General features: G+C 34.8%; 1 long non-coding RNA gene across 1 annotated transcript in view; it reads left to right on the forward strand.

The window, feature by feature from the left end:
• Positions 1-7381: 7381 nt before the first annotated feature.
• LOC136036480 (uncharacterized) overlaps positions 7382-20731 on the forward strand; it is a 43661-nt gene continuing 30311 nt past the window's right edge. Inside the window, exon 1 of the long non-coding RNA XR_010619735.1 lies at positions 7382-7414. This is a non-coding gene — a long non-coding RNA (uncharacterized LOC136036480). The remainder of the gene's footprint in view (positions 7415-20731) is intronic.

The following is a 20731-nucleotide window of genomic DNA, read 5'->3' on the forward strand; positions in this document are numbered from 1 at the left end:
ATGTATGACTGTTGCTCAGGTTGGCAACTGAACACAGAAGTATAATTTTGTTATTTGTTTTTCTTTCTGACTATCATGCTTATTTAATGTCCAGTATTTTAAAGTTAATCTTCTTTAATTTGTCTTTAATTGCCATGGCCCTAGGGCTTAAATACAATAAAACCTACTTATATCCATTGATTTTCTTTAAATAGATAGTAGCTCTATGTTTCCTAGCTTCAGCAAATTTAAATGTAATTGTGAGACCAGGGATTACAAAGTAGGTGAAAACTTGCAAATGAACCTCTGGTATCAATAAATATTTGTAAGAAATGGATATCAATTTAAAGATTAAAAAAACTGTTAGAAAACAAAGAAGACAAATGAATAAACAAAAGTACCCTTTACAACCATTTAATGAATTTTCACATATATAGGCCACCCTTAAGATTGAAATGAACAAAGCTTCAATTATGAATCCATTTTCCTTTAAACAGACTGAAGGGGCAAACCTCCAAGCTTTGACAAATTCAATCTCACTTTTGGGCATTCTCACCTTTCCTTTTCAAAGGAAACTTTCTTTGGATGTTTCCTATCCAACTAAAAACAACACGGACAGCATCAGGTACAAGTGACCTTCTACTTAGCCTACATACCAAAGGGAAAAGCATGCATTTCTATACTATAATTTACCTCCAACCAGCCTAATGTGCAAATATATAGCCAAAATTATGTAGTTCCAATGTATTCTGTCACCTGTTACCTTTACCCCCATTCTTGCTTTGTTACAGTTGCTTCAATTAACAGGGAGTTAAAGGTTGAGGGATAGATTGGCAGAATCAATGGGAAACATGTTTTTATTATTATTTAAGAATTTACAACGCTTCTTGACTACTAAGGTCCCTGCAGTGCATTCCTGCAGCGTGATTCAATCTCTAGGTCCCGTATTACCAAGCTAAGGTCAAATCCACTACGTCACCACAGGACAATGGGAAACATGTAACTTCAGCAATATATATTTTTGAAGGTCATCAAAGATCAGGGCACTCTAGAGCAAGAATGAGTAGAGATGTGTACTTTGAAATATCTTCCCAGGACATACTTTAGCCTGTAGACCCATCCCTGAAAGTTTCATTTTCCTAACCTAACCCCTTTCAGTGATAGCAAGAAGTCAATCAACTAGAATTTTACTGGATAAAATTACCATCCTTTGGAATAGACTCTGAATAGTCTACCCTAGCCTACTTCTTCAATAGGATTAAAGACAGTCTCAGAATAATGATTTGGCAGCCCATAAATCCTCAACTTATCTGTAATACTTCACCTAAGCCTGTTTACAGAGCCTAAAAGGAGTTAATGCTTAAAATGCTACCATGTGGCAATTTATGGAGCCTCAATGTTACCTGGAAGAAGTCAATCCTTAGAATGATTCCAAATGGCAATTTAAGGTAATAATTATGCCTGGATATGCCAGAAAACATGGAAATCTTTAAATTAAATAATAAGTTTTTAGGACTCAGGGTGTCCTTTCATGTTGATCCCAAAATATGGTTATTTACTAACCTGGCTCAGATCCCTCTTTCTTTTGCAAAATCACTGTCCCACCTTCTTCCAAGCAAATAACTTGATATTCCATTACTTCATTCTTGTCCATATTTATTTTTTGTTGAATGAGATTTTTGTTGAAGAAGGTGAATTATGTACTTACTGCGCTAACCATTCTTTTGAGCACGGTAAGAAAATCACTTACTGCGGTTACTGCCGGCAGTAACTATTCTCGTTCCCAGCGGGTTGGGCAGTAACCATTTTCCCACTAGGAACGGAAATAGTAACCATTCGGTTACTACAGTTAGTCCCTGGAACACAACCTGGGTGTTGTTACTGACCGTGTCCGAAAGCTTATTTCACAAAGAATGCTGTATCCAGATGCAGGGTTAATTCTGAATACTCAGTCCGAAAGCTGTTTTCGTCATTTGTTCTTTGAAGCTCAAATCCCTATTCAACAGCAACTCAGTAGTAGGAGAAGAAACAGAAATCAACCATCAGACTGAAAACAGCTTCCATGTAGCTCCTAATCACTTTGCTACTACTGCAAATTAAAGTACTGGACATGTTTTTGCTCTGTCTGATGGAGGAGCAATTTTTCTCTTACAGATAATGCATGCACAATTGTCAAGATTTTGTATAGCTTAGGTCAGACACTGGGTATATCTAGCATTTACCATAGTCTTTGGTAGGCCTATGCCTAACAATAAGTAAGGCCCAAGACTTTCTTATAATGTCAATCAAGATCGAAGGTCATCACTAGATTCAAGGATCAAATTTTCTCTGGCCCTTGAAATCTAGTGGTCATGCAAATTGGGTGATCATTAGATTTGTAACATAGTGCATATCCACTTATGCGCTAAATATACCTCTAGAGAAAATAAAATGTAAATGTCTCCATAACCATCTAGACCATATCTAGTAGGCTAATAGAACTGAGATTGTCTGTTTCCAAGCTGCTGCTAAGAATCAGAAACACAAAGAATTCAGAATAGAAAACTGTTGTTTTTATAGGCATTGATTATTTAGACCAATAAGATCTGTCATATATTTCACCAACTTTTAGCTGAATTCTTATGTTTTGAATTTGCTTTGCTAAAAAGTTGTCTTAAAAAGTGCCAAGTTTAGAGAGTTATGTTAATATTTTTTTGCTGATCAGAATAATTGTCTTTACAATTCTTTCCGTTAAAAGCATTTCAGAGAGTTTATAAGTGCACTATGGGCATATTGCAGTCTCAAATGAGCTTGTGGAAAACAAATAGGAAATATAATTTTTTCTTATTTTGCATTATTTCAAGACTAGAATATCACAAAACTAAGCTTTCATATTGCTTGTTGTATCTTAAGTAAATACAATTCCTGATGGAGTTTTGTTGATACCTGTCTTAAATTTACTTTGTTTAAATAAAATGCATATTGTTTATGGGCAGCAACTATGACTTGAGTTTTTTTTCAATATTTTCTTTTTTCAAACAATTGTTGTTCTGTGGTCACATTTGTGTTCTTTCCTAAGTGGCTGGCTCTCTAGCTTGAGAATCCTTGTCCAAAGGGCACAGGTTTAATTCCTGGCATTACCAGTTTATTTGGTTTGGGACAGGGATCAGTGATGTGACTCTGTCAGCTTGGCTAGAATTGGCCCAACTTTAAAAGGTTACCTAAAGAAATGTGGAGCAGGAAGGGCATGCAAAAGCATAGGATGGCTGGCCCCTAGCTTCCTATTGTACTATTGTACCTGGTCCTTTACTGGCCTACTGACTTGGCCATATAAGCTTTCTTTTAAACTTATCAAACATAAGTACAAATCAATTTAAAGATTAAAAAACAATCATTTAGAATTCAAACAAGACAAATAAATAAATAAAAGTATCCCTTTATAACAATTTAATGAATTGTCACAAATTGTAGGTCACTCTTAAGATTGAAATGAACAAAGCTTCAATTATGAATCTGTTTTTTTTTAACAGACTGAAGGGGCAAACCTTCAAGCTTTGACAAATTCAATCTTACTTTTGGGCTCTTTTCAATGGGAACTTTCTTTGGATTTTTCTTGACCAACTAAAAACAGTGGGGAAAGCATCAGGTATAAGTGACTTAAGAGACTTCACAACATTTAGAAAAAGCTACATGCAACCTGATCTAAATGAGGATGCTATTGTAGAGTATCAAAGAGAAGTCTATACAGGTATATCCCAAATACAGTAAAGGCATATTACAAAGAACACGAACAGGTTCATAGAATACCATTGAAGTGGTAAAGAAACAAGAAAATTGCAAAAGTTGAGATTATAGGATTAACAAGAAATTATGAAAATTGCAAGTACAGTACTAGCCTCCTTCAAACAGGACAAATAAGGGGATTCACACCCCAAAGCTCTGACTATTTTCAATCACACCTTTAGGAGCAAAAAAAAAATTAAATACATTTTTTCACATATGTCAAATATGACAGTTGACTCAGGAGTTAAGGGTCAGGGATTCAACACTCTGTGGTGCCACACATGGAAGGACCTTTGCTGTCATAAGCATTGTTAATCCTAGCACACACCCACACTCAAGTATAACATTCAGTAAAATCATAAACATCTTAAACAGCAAAAATAAAAGACTTTTTTTTTATTTTTGATAAAGACACTACAAGGCAAATATCAGGTTCATCAGCATGCTAAATTTGATGAGTCAATGATAAGATTTGTTAAATCTTTTCTGGGATCAAATGTGTTAGCTATAGATAACACAGACATTGCAATATCTATTTGTCCATCCATCTGTTTGATTGAAATTCTGAGACTATGACCCAAAGTCAAAAAAGCTAAGGCTTTTAAGTTTTTTTCATTGACCTTAGGTCAAATAGGGAAACAGGAGGGGGTTCTATAAACAAAAAGTAGAATTTTTTGTTGATTTGCTGAAGTCAGTGAAAGGAGTATAAAAATTTAAATGAAAGATGGAAAAAATGTACATAGCAAAATATCACCAAATTGGATCCTACTAGGATTTATCAGATTTGTTTATTTTAATTTCAAGCATAGGTAAGGTGCTGTCTCTGATATTTGACCAAGTTAAAAAAAAATCCTTTAGACCAAAAAGCTTCAAAATAAATTTGTGTCTGATACACAATATAGTTAAATATATGTAATTAAAGGAAAAGCTACCATATTTTTCATCCCTGGGAAATTAGTTTAAAGCCCTGTCCTGATTAGAAGAGGTAGCTCACATCAGGTTACTCAAACATAATTCTAAAGGAGCTAGACCATGGTTAAAATGCTAATACTGCACTGATACTTAGTGAATTATACTGCTATTTCACCTTATTTGCATTGTGATGTTAACAATGGGTTTGCAGCTTTAATGTGATGATTGCTTGAAGACAGGATTGTCACCGTATTTAGGGCAGATCAATTTTACTTGAAAGAAAATCACTTGGTAAAATTCTAGTTGATTGATTTCTTGCTATCTCAAAAAGAGGTTATGGTAGGAAAATGAAACTTCCAGGGATGCATCTACAGGCTAAAGAATTTCCTTGGAAGGTATTTTGAAGTGCCTACCTCTACTCCTTCTCTCTCTAGAGGGCCCTGACCTTTGATGACCTTCAAAATAAGTGTTATAAAAGTGAAATACTGCAAATTAGATCTTCTGCTTGAATAAAGTACAACAAAATTGTTTTCAGCTTCACAACTTTGCTGAATCCAAATTTATAAGGTTTTAAAGATATGCCAATACATTTCCCAAATTTTGAAAAAAAAAACATTGATATGGCTCAGAATTCTACTCATAACAGGAATTGCATTTTCAGAACTAAAGGCAGAGAAAAAGCAACTGGTAACTAAAAATTAAGATAAAATATTGTTTTGTCAAAATTTCAATTTTGACAAACCTGTTAAAACTGTCAAACCTGTCATGTAGGCGAATTTCAGGGCTCTCTAGAGGGAAGAGTGGAGGTGGGTACTCTAGAATTCCTTCCCAGGATATACTTTAGCCTGTAGGCCCACCCCTGAAAGTTTCATTTTCTTAACCTTACCCCTCTGTGAGATAACAAGAAGTCACTCAACTAGAATATTAACAATCACTTTATTAAACAACTATCAACAACTGCTGATACGTTATCACTCTGCTTAGAGATAACCTTTAGCAGGGCATGAGAAATTTTATGTTTTCTCTTTGTTTGAAACAGCTTAATTTTTTTGCTTCAAGAATAACAAAACAAGAAGTCAATGATCATTGTATTTAGCAGTTATCATAAAATTAAAGCTCTATGATCAAAGAGCGAGGTGAAGATCTACATACTTAATGATAATAATCTAAAAGCTTCTGATCACAAATGATTATTTTTTTAACTGAGATATTCTTAGCCACTTACATCGGAAGTTTTTTTTATCACACATTTCTGGAATTTGAAATCTCTCTGGAAACAGACCTTTCTTCCTTATGCTCTGGTCTTCCTTATGCTTGGATATGGATCGCCACTATCTTTCTTTAGTTTCTTCTGAAAAACCTCAGATAAATGCTGCAATTTCGTAGAATCTTTCGTAGGGTTTTTTGACGTCATAACCCTGCGATAATTACAGATGAAATTCTAGTCCGGACTGAGAATTCTTCGAAGAATTCCAGACGGATGCGAAATTAATTCTGCATACTTGAGCTTTCGGACACGCTCACTATCTATCTATCTATCTATCCTAGAGCTACTATCTATTTAAAGAAAATCAATGGATATAAGTAGGTTTTATTGTATTTAAGCCCTAGGGCCATGTCAATTAAAGACAAATTAAAGAAGATTAACTTTAAAATACTGGACATTAAATAAGCATGATAGTCACAAAGAAAAACAAATAACAAAATTATACTTCTGTGTTCAGTTGCCAACCTGAGCAACAGTATAAATTTTTTAAATCTTGCAGAACATTCACCCCAATTACATTCACAAGCTATCTCTCATGACCCACACTCTTGTCCATACATCCACATTTTAGGGAAATAGAAGGACCATCATACTGGTATTCTTCATTTTAAACTTATATTTAATGGGATTGAAAGAACGTTTCTATGGCTAAGTCAGTAGGCCAGTAAAGGACCTGGTGGTCTTTTAGCCAGGTAGTGCAATAGGAAGCTAGGGACCAGCCAGCCTATGCTCTTGCATGTCCTTCCTTCTTACTGTCCCTAGATTTCCATCTGTACTCATTTAAAGTTAGGCCAATTCTAGCTGAGGTTAGTCATATCACCAACCCCTATCCAAAGCAAAATAAACTGACAATGCCTGGAATTAAACCTGTGCCCCTTGGACAAAGCATTCCAGCCCAGAGCGCCTACCACTTAGCAAGGAACACAAATTTGACCAGAGAACAATAAGTATTTTAAAAAAGCAGAATATTGAAAAAAAACTTACTATAGTTGTCCCACTACTATCCTGTAAATGCTATAGGCCCATTTTATTTAGACAAATCAATTTAAGACAGGTATCAACAAAACTTCATCAGGGATTGTATATGCTTAAGATACAATCAAGCTATTTGAATGCTTAGTTTTGTGATATTCTAGTCTTGAAAGAATAAAAAAAGAGAAAAAGTATTTGATCTGTTTATTTTACACCAGCTCATTTGAGCAAAATCATTTGTGACAGCCAAATGCCCATGGTTGGCTTAGAACCTCTCTAAATGCTCTGAAACAGGAGGAATAAAAAATTATACTAATCAGCATTAAACTGTCCCTTAAATTTAAACACGTGCATTTAATTTGAAAATGACGCTACTGCTAGTTACTGTGCCGTTCCAACTGGCTCTACTGCAGTTAGAAATGGGCAGTTACCGCGCAGTAACTGCAGTTACTGAAAAACCATCAGCTGGAACACACCCACTAAAGTCTGCTTTATTGTCAGCTATCAGTGTATTTAAAATAGGTAGCTCTGTATTTAGTATGACTATTCAAATTAGCAGCATAGCCTTCTTTTAGCCCACAAAAAGATAGGTAAATTTAAATTGGAAAAATCAAGTTTTTAGATTGTGTAATAGAGTAATTATAGTGGATTAAATGTCAAAATATCGATTACCTGACCCAGTATAGGGGGTTTTACCATAGGTTGATTAGTTTTAAGTTTACAGCATAGTCTAAAAACTAGGCCATGCCTAGCCAACTATACAAGATAACAAGCTACCTTTTTGGTGTCCCATAAAGGGTCATTAAGGATGGTGCCATAAAAATGGACCTTGTCCCAGAAAAAATATTTGGTAAAATTCTAGTTAATTGACTTCTTGCTATCTTGGAAAAGGTTTAGGTTAGGAAAATGAAACTTTCAGTGATGGGTCTACAGGCTAAAGTATGTCCCAGGAAGGTATTTTGATGGGACCCGGAGATCAAATCATGCTGCAGGAATGCACTGCAGGGACCTTAGTAGTCAAGAAGCATTGTTAATCCAATACAGGTATTTTGAAATATCTACCTCCACTCCTTCTCCCTCTAGAGGGCCCTGACCTTTGATGATCCTTAAAAATATGTGTGTTATATAAGTGAAACCTTGCAAAATAGGTCTTCTGTTTAAATGAAGTACAACAAAATTGTTTTCAGCATCACAATTTTGCTCAATCCCAATTTATGAGGTTTTAAAGATATGCAAATACATTTCCTAAATCTTGAAAAAGAACATTGATACAGCTCAGAATTCTACTCAAATAACAGGAATTGCATTTTCAGAACTAAAGGTAGAGAAAAAGCAGCTGGTAACTGAAAATTAAGGTAAGATTTTGTTTTGTCAAGATTTTGAGGGGTTAGGTTAGGAAAATCAAACTTTTGGGGATTGGTCTACAGGTTTAAAGTATATTCCAGGAAGGTATTTTAAATTACCCACATCCACTCCTCCCTCTAGAGTGCCCTGAAATTTGCCTACATGACAGGTCTATACCTATTGAAATTTTGACAAAACAACATTTTACCTTAATTTTCAGTTAGCAGTTGTTTTTTCTCTGCCTTTAGTTCTGAAAATGCATTTCCTGTTATTTGAGTAGAATTCTTAGCCATATCAATGTTTTTTTTTCAAAATTTAGGAAATGTATTTGCATATCTTTAAAACCTTACAAATTGGGATTGAGCAAAATTGTGAAGCTGAAAACAATTTTTTGTACTTTATTCAAGCAGAAGATCTATTTTGTAAGGTTTCACTTTTATAATACATGTATTTTTAAAGGTCATAAAAGGTCAGGACCCTCTAGAGAGAGAGAGTAGAGATAGGTACTTCAAAATACCTTCCCAGGACATACTTTAGCCTGTAGACCTATTCCAGAAAGTTTCATTTTTCTAACCTGTAACATTCTAACTCATCTTTCTATTCTAGGTGACCTGGATTTCTAGCACTTATTCAAAAAAAGGTCATAAATTTTACATGGTGTCAGAAGCCTTGTAAAGAAGAATGGAAATCAGTGTTCCTTACCCAACAATGGACTGGACAAGTGACAATCTTAAAGAAGCATGGACAAGATTTAAAAACCATGCAACTCTGATGTTTGAAGGCCCCCTGAGTGAAAAAACTGAAAAAGTCCAGTGCGCCTTCTTACTAATTTGGCTTGGAGATAAAGGAAGAGACATCTTCAGTACTTTTACATTCACAACAGAAGAGCAAGATAAAATTCAATCATATATAAACAAATTCACTGAATACTTCAACCCAAAAAGCAACACTGTCTTCTCAAGGTACCTTTTTCATAAACATGACCAGCAAGATAACAAGTCAGTTGAGTAATACATAACCAATTTGAAGATTCTGGCTCATGAATGTGCATGCACGACGACAGCTATTACAGAGGAAATGATTAGAGACAGATTTGTATGTGGAATTTCATCAGCAAAGGTTAGAGAGAAGCTCCTCCAGTAGGGTCCAACCTTACCTTGTCACAAGCAGTTACCATTGCTCGAACACATGTAGAAACCCAGGTGCAGCTCAAAACAATGTCACAATCCGATCCAAGTGTAAGCCAACCATATCAAGAAACATATATGAAGCAGGAGATCGACTTTGTAAAAAAATCAAAGAAATAAACTGTTCCACATCAAGTAGACAATGCTATTACTGTGGTGGAGATTATTCAGCCTCCCATAAATGCCCAGCTAAAGGAAAAATATGCCAACTGTGACAAACCAAATCATTTTGCAAAGGTTTGCAAAAGCACTAAAAAATCAGTAAACTTTATAAACCAAAAACAGCAAAATCACAATCACAGGAATGACAGTAGTGGTGAGCTATTTATTGATATTATAAACAAGGACAAAGGTGATGATCAGCCATATGTAAAGCTCTTGATCAACAAACAAATCAATATCACCTTCAAAATAGATACTGATGCTCAAGCTAATATCATACCTGAAAGATTTGTCAATACTCTCAGACCAAGACCAAGAATTAACAAGACCCTACAAATACTTACCAGTTTTGGAGGTCAGAAAATCCCCATACTATGTTTATGTAACCTTAAATGCGCATACACTAACGGATGCAGCGAAATACAGCCCTTCTTCATAGTAAGAGATGTCCCTATACCAATCCTTGGCTTTGAATCCAGTTGCAAGCTTAAACTCATCAGGCTGATCCTGACAGTAGAAAATTCAAAAGTCCTGAAACCAGACCTGTTCACAGAAGAATTCCAAGACATATTCCATGGTGTCGGACAGCTTGCAGGAGAATGCCACATCACACTGAAAGAAGGAGCTGAACCCAAAGCTGTACCAGCTAGACGCATCCCCATTTCCCTCCAAGAGAAATTCAAAAAGGAAATCAATAGGATGGAAAAACTTGGAGTAATCGAAAAGGTACTTCAGCCCACAGATTGCGTAAGCGCCGTGGTTGTAATTGAAAAGCCTGACAAAAGTCTCCGACTTTGCATTGACCCACATGACCTGAACAAGGCCATCAAAAGACCACATCATCCGATGCCAACATTTGATTAACCAATACTTAGACACGCTGGGGCAAAGTTCTTCACAAAATTAGACGCTCGTCATGGTTATTGGTCCCTGGTCCTAGACAAAGAATCATTTCAGCTGACAACCTTCAACACACCATATGGCCGTTATAAGTTCAAAAGAATGCCGTTTGGACTGATTTCAGCTCAGGACGAATTCCAACGCTGCATGGAAGAAGCATTTGAAGGCATCCAAGGCTTCTCTGTTATTGTTGATGACATTATCATCTCAGGAAAAACCATTGAGGAACATGATGCGAACGTCCGCAGTACTCTCATAAGGGCCCGTGAAAAAGGAGTCAAACTAAACCTCCAAAAATGTGTATTCAAGTGCAATAGCATACCGTATTTTGGGCATGTGATATCTGAAAATGGAATCCACCAAGACCCACAAAAGGTTCGAGCGCTGCGTGGAATGCGAACCCCTAATACAAAAGATGAACTCCAGACAATATTGGGAATGATGAATTACCTTCCAAGGTATATCACCAATCTATCATCAATAAATCAGCCACTCCGTGACCTAGTAAAACAGCGACAATTTAAGTGGGAACAACAGCATGATACATCATTCACTAATATCAAAGAATCCATTTGCAGCTCATTAGCATTCTTTGATCCAACTGCAGGCAATGTTAAGCTACAAGTCGATGCCTCAAAATTTGGCCTTGGTGCCACCCTCAGCCAAAAGGGAAAGCCAATCTCTTTTGCATCACGCTCACTAAACTCCACCAAGCAGAACTACTCGCAGATAGAGAAGGAACTTTATGCTATCCTTTTCGGCTGTATACATTTCTATCAGTATCTCTACAGCCGAAAATTCACAGTCGTCTCTGACCACAAACCCCTGCAAGTAGTCCTAAATTGCCCAATATCAAAGTCATCACCAAGACTGCAGAGGATGCTTTTAAGCATTCAACCATACGATCTCATAATAGCATTTCGCCCCGGCAAGGAAATTCCCGTTGCTGATGCGCTGTCGTGGCTAAACCTTCCCAAAGAAGATAAGAAAATGGAAAAAGAAATAGAATCATACATTCACTCCATCATGTCTCTTCTACCAATCAGCAACACCAGACTCAAGAGACTGAAACAGGAGACAAAATCCGACCCCCAGTTAGCTGAGCTCGCACAAGCAATCCAAAAAGGTTGGTCATCCTGCAGAAGAAACCTCCCTCCAACGCTCACCTATTCTGGAACATTAGGCATGAACTAACAGTTGTAAACGAGATCATAATGAAAGGAGATCGCTTGGTAATTCCAAGAAATTTGCAGAAAGATATTCTTAGCTGCATCCATTCGTCACATGTAACATGTAGACTAGCCCCCCCTCTATAAAATTCAGGACCAAATCTCTCATTCATACCCCCTTAGAAATTCTTAAATACAGGACCAAATCTCTCATCCATACTCCTTTAGAAACTCTTAAATTCAGGACTAAATTTCTCAGTCATACCCCTTTAGTAAATTTCAAATTAGAAAAAGATTTAAAGTTAAGTCTTATAGAATCTGGAATTTAGCAGTTATTCAATACTTTGTGGGTTACGTGCCTTTAAACACAAGTCAAACAAATAGTAGAAATGTTCCTTTTTGAATCAACCAATCAAAATCAAATCTCTATAACTGGTTTATTTGAACTTTGTTTTTTTTAACTCAAAACCAGAAGGGAAATCCTTGTTACAAAAATAACTCCTGGGAGCGGAGACTGGTCAAAGTATCATGATTGGGGAATACCAGCAGTATTGCAACATTTTGCGGTAGAGGTCAACTGCCCAGGTCACCAAGCTTGTCCGCCAAGTTCTTGTTTTTAGAAATCGCGTCTTAGACTTATATTAGCTCGACTCAGGCAGTTGGTAATTCAGTCTTTTGATAGTCAAGTTCCAGTGTTCATGTGCACCCTTTCATGTTCTAAATTATTGGAAGTGTTTTGTCCAAAGTTGTAAGCAAGTAAGAAAATAAAATTCATTGTCTCTAATCATCTTTTGTCTATGTACTAGGGCATCAGGTACAGCTCCTCTAGTCTTCAGGTATGGTCCCAAGGGAATCTATACTATTTCAGGAGACCTCGAACATCACTGAGATGATTCTGTCTCCCAGGTTACTGGGGATTATCTACAGAGCCTTTTTATTCTGTTAGCAATTTAGCTCCCATATCTCATATCAACATTAAGCTACCAAGACTTAGAAAAGTCCCAAGTACCTCACAGCAAAAATCCCCCCTTGAGCAAAACTCACAACAACTTCCCTCATAAATAATATTTCACCAAACCCCCCCCCCCCCCCGTAACACACATTTGGGTATCGAAAAAACAAAGCAACGATCCCGCGTAATCGTTTTTTGGCCTGGAATGACGAAAGATATTGAAGAATTCATCAAACACTGCCATGCATGCTCCATTAGCCAAAATTCCAACCAAAAAGAGCCCTTAATGCCACACATCATACCTCATCTACCATGGGAGGAGGTCGGGTGCGATCTATTCTACAAGAACGGAAAATACTACATCATTACTGTTGATTATTACAGTCGCTTTTTTGAAATCGACATATTGGGGGAAAATGCAAATTCACATCACATAATATCCTGTCTTAAGAAGCATTTCGCACGCTACGGAATCCCTCGTACCCTCATAACCGACAACGGCCCCCAGTTCACATCCACGCTATTCCAGAAGTTCATTGATAATTGGGAAATCTCTCAAACCACATCATCCCTGAACTTCCCTCAGTCAAACGGACTAGCAGAAAGAACAGTGCAAACAGCCAAAGATATGCTTATCAAAACAGATATTGTAGGACTTGACTTTAACTCAGCGTTGCTGGAGTACAGAAACACCCCAGTTGATGGTCTAGCATCCCCAGCACAACTGTTGATGAGCAGAAACCTAAGGTCAGTCGTTCCCTGTACTAAACAACTTCTCACACCAAAAACCATTCACCATAAACGATTTCGACAGAATCGGATAAAACAACAGTCACGCCAAAGCAAATATCATAACAGACAGTCAAAGGAACTAAAACCTTTGCGAATGGTCAACCGGTCCGAGCTCAAATTCGTGGGAAACTTTGGCAAGCCGGAATCGTTAAAAGAGTAGATGTAAACCCAAGATCGTACATAATTGAAACAACCGATGGAGGAACTTACCGACGCAACAGACAACACACAAAAACACTGAACCAACAACCTCAATCACCAGACCTTGCAGACCATGAGGAGGACAGCCCTGAAGCCGAAACTTCACCAGCACCTATAAGCCCATCATCAATAGCCCCCGTCCCACCTGTAACACCGATAGAGACCCTTCTCCGACCTATAAATATCGAATGTAGCTCAGCGCTCCGCACACTCCCTCCAGCACCAGTCGCCCAGCCCAAGAAGAACCCCAAAACTCCCCATACATAACCCGTAGTGGCCGGTTTGTGAAGCCGATACAGAGACTTGACATGTGAGAATTTCCATAAACTATGTGTAGAAAGTGACAAATAAGTAGTGAACTTATAAGTGTAGTGTCATATGGAAGAACCCTTGTTTAGTTAGTTTAATGTAAATGGTCAAATTTTATGAAAGTTTTGTACCAGTCATCTAGTTTGGAAAGGAGGAAGGATGTAACATTCTAACTCATCTTTTTATTCTAGGTGACCTGGGTTTCTAGCACTTATTCAAATAAAAGGTCATAAATTTTACATTTATTGCAGAGAGAAATTTTACATTACAGAGAGAGAGTAGAGATAGGTACTTCAAAATACCTTCCCAGGACATACTTTAGCCTGTAGACCTATTCCTGAAAGTTTCATTTTTCTAACCTAAGCAAGAAGATAGCAAGATATTTCTGAGAAAGCAAGAAGTCACTAAACTAAAATTTTACGGTTATATTTTGATAGAGTACATTTTAATCACTGTTCAAAACCTTTGCTAATAGTTGACAGTTTTTAGTGTGGTTACAAAAATAATATAACTTAGGGACCCTTTAACAGCTCAAGGTGCAATTTGCACCAGAAGTAACTACAGAATTTTGAAAGAACATAAAAAAGGTCCAAATTGATATATTTACTTTCATCCTAGGCCTATGTAAATTAGGCAAGCCTCAGGGGTGGATCTGGATTTTCTTTGGAGCAGGTGAATAATAGGTTGGTTTGATAAACTTTTCAAACAAAGACATACCTCCAATTAAAAGAGAACTTTGACAATTACATGTTGTATTTAGGTAGTAAAATCTGGTGAGGGTTCAAGTTCTAATACATCTGTTGAAATTAAAATGTTTTAAAAATATTGATACAAAAAAAAAATGTTGAGCTTTTTATTGCAAAAATAAAAAATAGTCTGAATCATCTTTTGGGGTCATGCACTCTTTGTGACAATTTGTATGGGTCAAACATTTATTATGTTGCCTAACTTTGTGGCATTGCTTAGTAACTATGATAGTAATGAAGAGTGGGAAATCAGGATGAATACACATCTTGTATATTTATAAAAGATATATTAAACATTAAATACTAGTTCTTTTAGGGTTGTAACAAAAAAACAGAACAAAGAGATAGAAATGCATAGAATAGATTTAAAACAAGGGCTTTGAGTATAGACAATAAAGCATTAATCAACCACTGTTTCTTTTTTAAAATAGTGTCTTAATAAACAGGTTCAACTTCAACAAAATCTCAAAATTTTACTTTTCATGACAATGTAGCATATCTTTCCATTTTTTTAAGTTTCATATATATATATATATATATATATATATATATATATATATATATATATATATATATATATATATATATATATATATATATATATATATATATATATATATATATATTATATATATATATATATATATATATATATATATATATATATATATATATATATATATAAATTTGTCAGGTGATGGACCAATTTCCATGAAATTATTGTAAAAGGTATTTTTTGAAATCTAGGAGAGAGGCTAAAAGTCTAGGGGGACAAATGGCCTCCTCATTTGGTACCATTGGTGTTGATTTTGTCCAATTATTCTGCAATAAAATTAATTTGATTTCTATGACTTTGATGACACATGAAATTTTCTGGAGTTTCTGTCTTCTTTCATCCCTGTATGAAAGAGCTCATAGTTTTTAAAATCTGGCAGTTTTTTTGCCATTGCACCTCTGACCGCTATAGCAAGTGAGTTAAGCTTTTTGTTGTAAAAAAAAACGGTCTTGAGGCATCTTTTGGGTTCATGTGAAAATTTGTGTAGGTCAAATCATTTAGTATATTACCCAACTTTGTGGCATTGCTTAGTAACTATGAAAGTAATGAAGAGTGGGATATGAGGATAGAGACACAGCTTGTATTTTTGTAAAATATATATTAAATATTAAATACTAGTTCTTTTAGGGGTGTAACAAGAAAAACAGAATGAAGAGATAGAAATGTATAGAAGACATTTAAAACAAGGGTTTTAAGTATGGGCAATAAAGCATTAACTAATCACTGTTTCTTTTAAAAAATGGTGTTTTAATAAACAGTGTCAACTTTGACAAAATCTCAACAAAATATTACTTTCATAACAATGTGGTGTCTCTTTCCACTTTTTAAAGTTCAATATATTTTGCATAAATTCCAGAATTCACAGTTTTATAAGAAAAAGTCTATTTCTTTGTTTCCACTCCTGTCATATCTTTTATTACACAGTCAATGTCGACCTCAATATTTCAGTGAATGTTTGTAATGACCACTCCTGTCAGTTGAGAGCTCTTTGTCATTATTTCCTCTTCTATTCATCCCAATATTTTTGAATAAAGACAAAAATTGACAGAAAAATAGGAACTCTAATAAAGATACATGTAGGTATGTGCTTCAAATTAAGTACATGAGTTGAAATACTTAAAAAACAAATAATTATGTGTTTGTTATCTTTGTATTTGATAGTTATAGATTGGTGACTTAAATTCTCAGGGCTTCAAGCTATGGAGATTTCTAATTAATTTTTTCAAATTTTGATATTTCAGATATTCAATTCAGATGTTTAAATCTCAATCAGTCTGTTGAGCACAAAAAGTAAAAATTTGAAATTTGGCTCGGATTTAGGCTTAAGTAAGAGAGTTTTCCTGTAAAAATTTCGATTTATTAACAATTAATCATGGAAGTATGATTGAATGGCATGTATCAAAATAAGTATAAAAATAAGTGGTATGTATAGCAGTCTAGACAATTTTACGGACAAATATATGCAACCCCTTTACAAAAACATAACTGGAGGATATTTACCCATCCCCCTAGGAAAGGGTAAGGATCAATTCCTTAATGCTCACTTTACCTTTCTCTCTTTATTCCTTGTAATTCCATCCTTCAACATCCCTCTCAGTTTATTTTCTAAGTTTAAACTTAATACCCTCAGCTGTTCCTTATATATTGCTGCGTCGTTTTGACAGCCAGCATGTACATAGCCTGTTTTGATTTTATTTGGTATCCCTCTCAAAATTTTCTCAAGTTTTACCTTTATACCCTAAGCCTTTCTGGAGACATAGTAAAAAACTTTTCCCTGTAAAACCAATCTTGTATGTAAACAGTGGACATCTTGCATAATTTACACCCCTTGTCCTAGGGACTCTAGGAGGATCCAGGAACTTAAAGTGTACTATATATTTTTGAAATGTATGTATTACTATATATATATACTATATATATTGAAAAGAATTCAATCCAATTACAATTACGCTAATTTTATTGCAGTTGGCCACTATAAAAATTGAATTGTCAATAAATTGGTCTTGATTGTTGGTTTTTCAGTGATATTTATGTTTGTATTTTCCAACTGTTTTCAGGGTTCTGTTCTCCTTTTTAAGATAATTATTTACCATTTAATTACGGTAAAACCACACTATGTAATTATGGAATATAGTATTCTAATAAATTCATTTATTTTTCTGATTTCATATACTTACTGCCACCTTTGGCAGTCAAGATAGACTAATTGTTTATTCCATTCAATTGGTGAACTATGGAAACGCCCATTCTGTTGGACATTGCTGATACTAGGCAAGGTAATTCGTATTATGGGCAGTTAAGCCAATTTGCTGCTTATTTGTGCGACTTTTGCTCGAAAATTTGGGAGTTTTTACCAGTCCACTCTTTTTTCCGCTGCTTTAACTTGGAAAATAAATTAAACTATCAAACTTAACTATTATGAATTAAAAAATTACAAAGAAATATTCCTAACTAAATTCTTACTAATCAAGCGTTTTTATTACCCTCATTCAAATAGATTAATGATTACCCTCAAATTAAGTATTTAACCCTAAAAAAAGAAAAAAATGAGTGTTTAAATTTTTTTTATACTTTAACATGAAGAGTGGGATGTTGCCAAATAACAGCAATTTCAGAAGCAATTGAAAAGAGCAATCAAAATGTGTGAAACTTTGTGTAGCATCTCAGCTTATGTTGAGCCTTTCCTACCTCTTCTTCATCAAGTTTGAGTTTATCTAAAGTCAACCCTGCTGCAAGCCCCACTCTTTATTATTAAGTATCATAGTATTACAGATACTAATTATGCATTATTTTTATAATTATTAAAGTTATTATATATAAAAGTTATCATTATATATAAGTTATTATTATATTTTTATTATAATTATTATTATTATATAGTTATTACAATTATAATATAATCATAATTATTAAAGCATTTGCTTACGCTATGAATTTTCTCTGTGGGGGGAAAGGGTGGGGGCTCAAACTGCCTCCTATGCAAGAATAGTCTGTTTTAGTTGAGATTTTCTGTACTTTTCTTTTAAAATTACTACTGTTTTCAAATAAAATAAACAATAATGACAGACTCATCTCCTCTTGGCTCTTTGCGCACGGTTTCTTTAATGATGGATTTAATGTCTTATGATTCCCCTACCTCTTAGCTATCTTTGGGCCAAAACTTGTGCTTTGTGGCACAAAATGCCAGGAAACTTATGCTTTGTTGTGGCATAGTCTCTTTTATTACTTAAAATGCCCTAAAGATCGTCATTTTCATTTAAATCGACCGTCTCCCAATATCTCAAACCCATAATTTTGATACAACCGTCCCTAGAAAAAAATAACAGAAACAGAACGTCTGGAAAACGAAACAGGTCTGGAAAAAAAACGTTACATCTGTACTACCCTTGCAAAAATTAGAAGTTCCTTGTTATTCAAGGTATGGCCTTCAAAACATAGTTTAGGGGGTCTCTATGGGAAAAATTCTGATTGTGTGATTTTATTTTGATTTATCTTTAGAGGGCTTTCAAACTCTTTTTTTAAAGCTTAAAAAAAATTAAATTTAACCATGATAATTGTTGGGATTCCTGAATCTGCTTGTAAAGAATGATGTGTAAATGTTTGGTTTTAAAGGACTAAGGGGTCTTTGACTTGTTTCAAATGACTGGGGGGCTATTGGCTATTTGGTTTAGTTGTTCTTTACACTTACAAATTACCAAAAAAGGGAACAATCAACAACATAAAAATCATTTTCTTGTTGTTAAAGGAGGGAAGGGGACTTTAAGTCTCTAGCGTATTGTTTTTAACAATGATCAATTCTTTTGAAGACTCTCCTTAAAAATTTTCACTATGCACTATGCTGCTAAACTTGAAAATCTAATATAACTCATAGTCCCTAACTTTGAACAACAATTGAGCAATAGAGGCATGAATTCCAAATATTGACTTTCCTTGTACCCAAAACTTGTAGCCAAAAGTAACTAGGTAAAGAGGAACCTAATATTAAAAAAAAAAAAATTGTGTGACATGGCTTCCCAAAAATGACCAAAATTTATTTTTTTAATAGCTGAAAGCTTTTATTCCCAAGTCTTCGGGATAAGAGGACCGAAATGAGCAAGAAAAATAGAAAAACAAAATATATTGGCTCCCCAAAGGAAAAGGTCGGATGAAGGGCCCATTTTATCTGAGCGGTTAAAAACTTACGCCTGTAAGTTACTTGGTCAAGGTGACATCCCAATATACAGAAATATATTCAGATTGGGAAAGCTGGCAATACCCCTGTAATGTTGCTAGTGATGGAAAAGAAACAGAAAACTCATCAGGTTTTTTGCTCTTTTTCGAAATTCCTAAGAATTATTAAGATAAAATAGAGTAAAAATAAAAATAAATAACTTTTTATTTATTTATAAATTTTTATTTTATATACAACTTTTTATAAATAAGTTATTTTTGGCTTGTATGATTTTTTTGCAAAATCGGTTTTATTGTTGCTTATTGAGGCTGCTGGTAGAGGGATATCTCAAAACAGAATATAAACATTTGATCCAGGGCTTTTGACCTTTGGCATATTGTTTTACTCCTATCTTACAGTTCAATATTGTTACAAAAGATAAAAACTTGACATATTTTTCTAGCTGAGATTTAAAACCATCAATTTTCAAATCACATTTAAAATTTGGTGTGTAGGATTTTTTGACAGATAATCGGTTGAGAAACATTGAAACAAGGTCAGTTTTCTAATATTTTGAGAAAGTCTAGAACATGCCCGATCCTGGTGTAGAATCTATGATCCTAGTGGTATATTAAATAAAAAAATTTTCAACTGAAAGTAAGGAGCAACATCAAAACTTAAAACGAACAAAAATATTTACGTATATGAGGAGAGTTGCCCCCTGCTCAACACCCCGTTCTTCCCTCCAAAGTTTTAACTAATTTAAAGAAAAACTTCTTATTATTCTTATTAAATGAACTTTTTTTTTTCAGGAGTCGTTCTTAAAGAATTGAGTCAAAATTCAAACTTTAGCACAAAGAGGTAAATGTTGAGTAGGAGTCTCCATCATATACGTGATAATTTCTGTTCGTTTTAAGCTTTAATGTTGCTCCTTACATTCAGTTGAAAAAACTTGTTTTTTTTTAATTTAATTTCTGATCGTTTTTTAAATAATGCCATGAAATCTAGCTCCACCTAAACAGAAAAACCCCTTCCCCCTGCGGATATATCCTCTAGACAATTCAATCCTGGTGAAAATTTACCCTTGACAATTACCCTTAACATATCCACACATAAAATTGTGTCGGCAAAGAGAAAGCAAGGCATAAGGAAAATTTTGTATAGGAATTCTAGCAAATTCTCCAGTATAAAATTTTCCACTCCTTGGAAAACTTCCTAGTTATGGAAAAATTTCTCTGTGGAATATCCCCCAAGAAGGAAATTTGCCCCCCATTGACTTTGAAATAAGTCAAAGGTTAAATTAGTAAATAATACTCCCGGTTGGTTTCGATTATTAAGACATTATGTTTTGTATCCCAAATTAACCGCCGA

The sequence above is a fragment of the Artemia franciscana genome, chromosome 15 (genome assembly GCF_032884065.1).
Source record: "Artemia franciscana chromosome 15, ASM3288406v1, whole genome shotgun sequence".
Classification (NCBI taxonomy): domain Eukaryota; kingdom Metazoa; phylum Arthropoda; class Branchiopoda; order Anostraca; family Artemiidae; genus Artemia; species Artemia franciscana.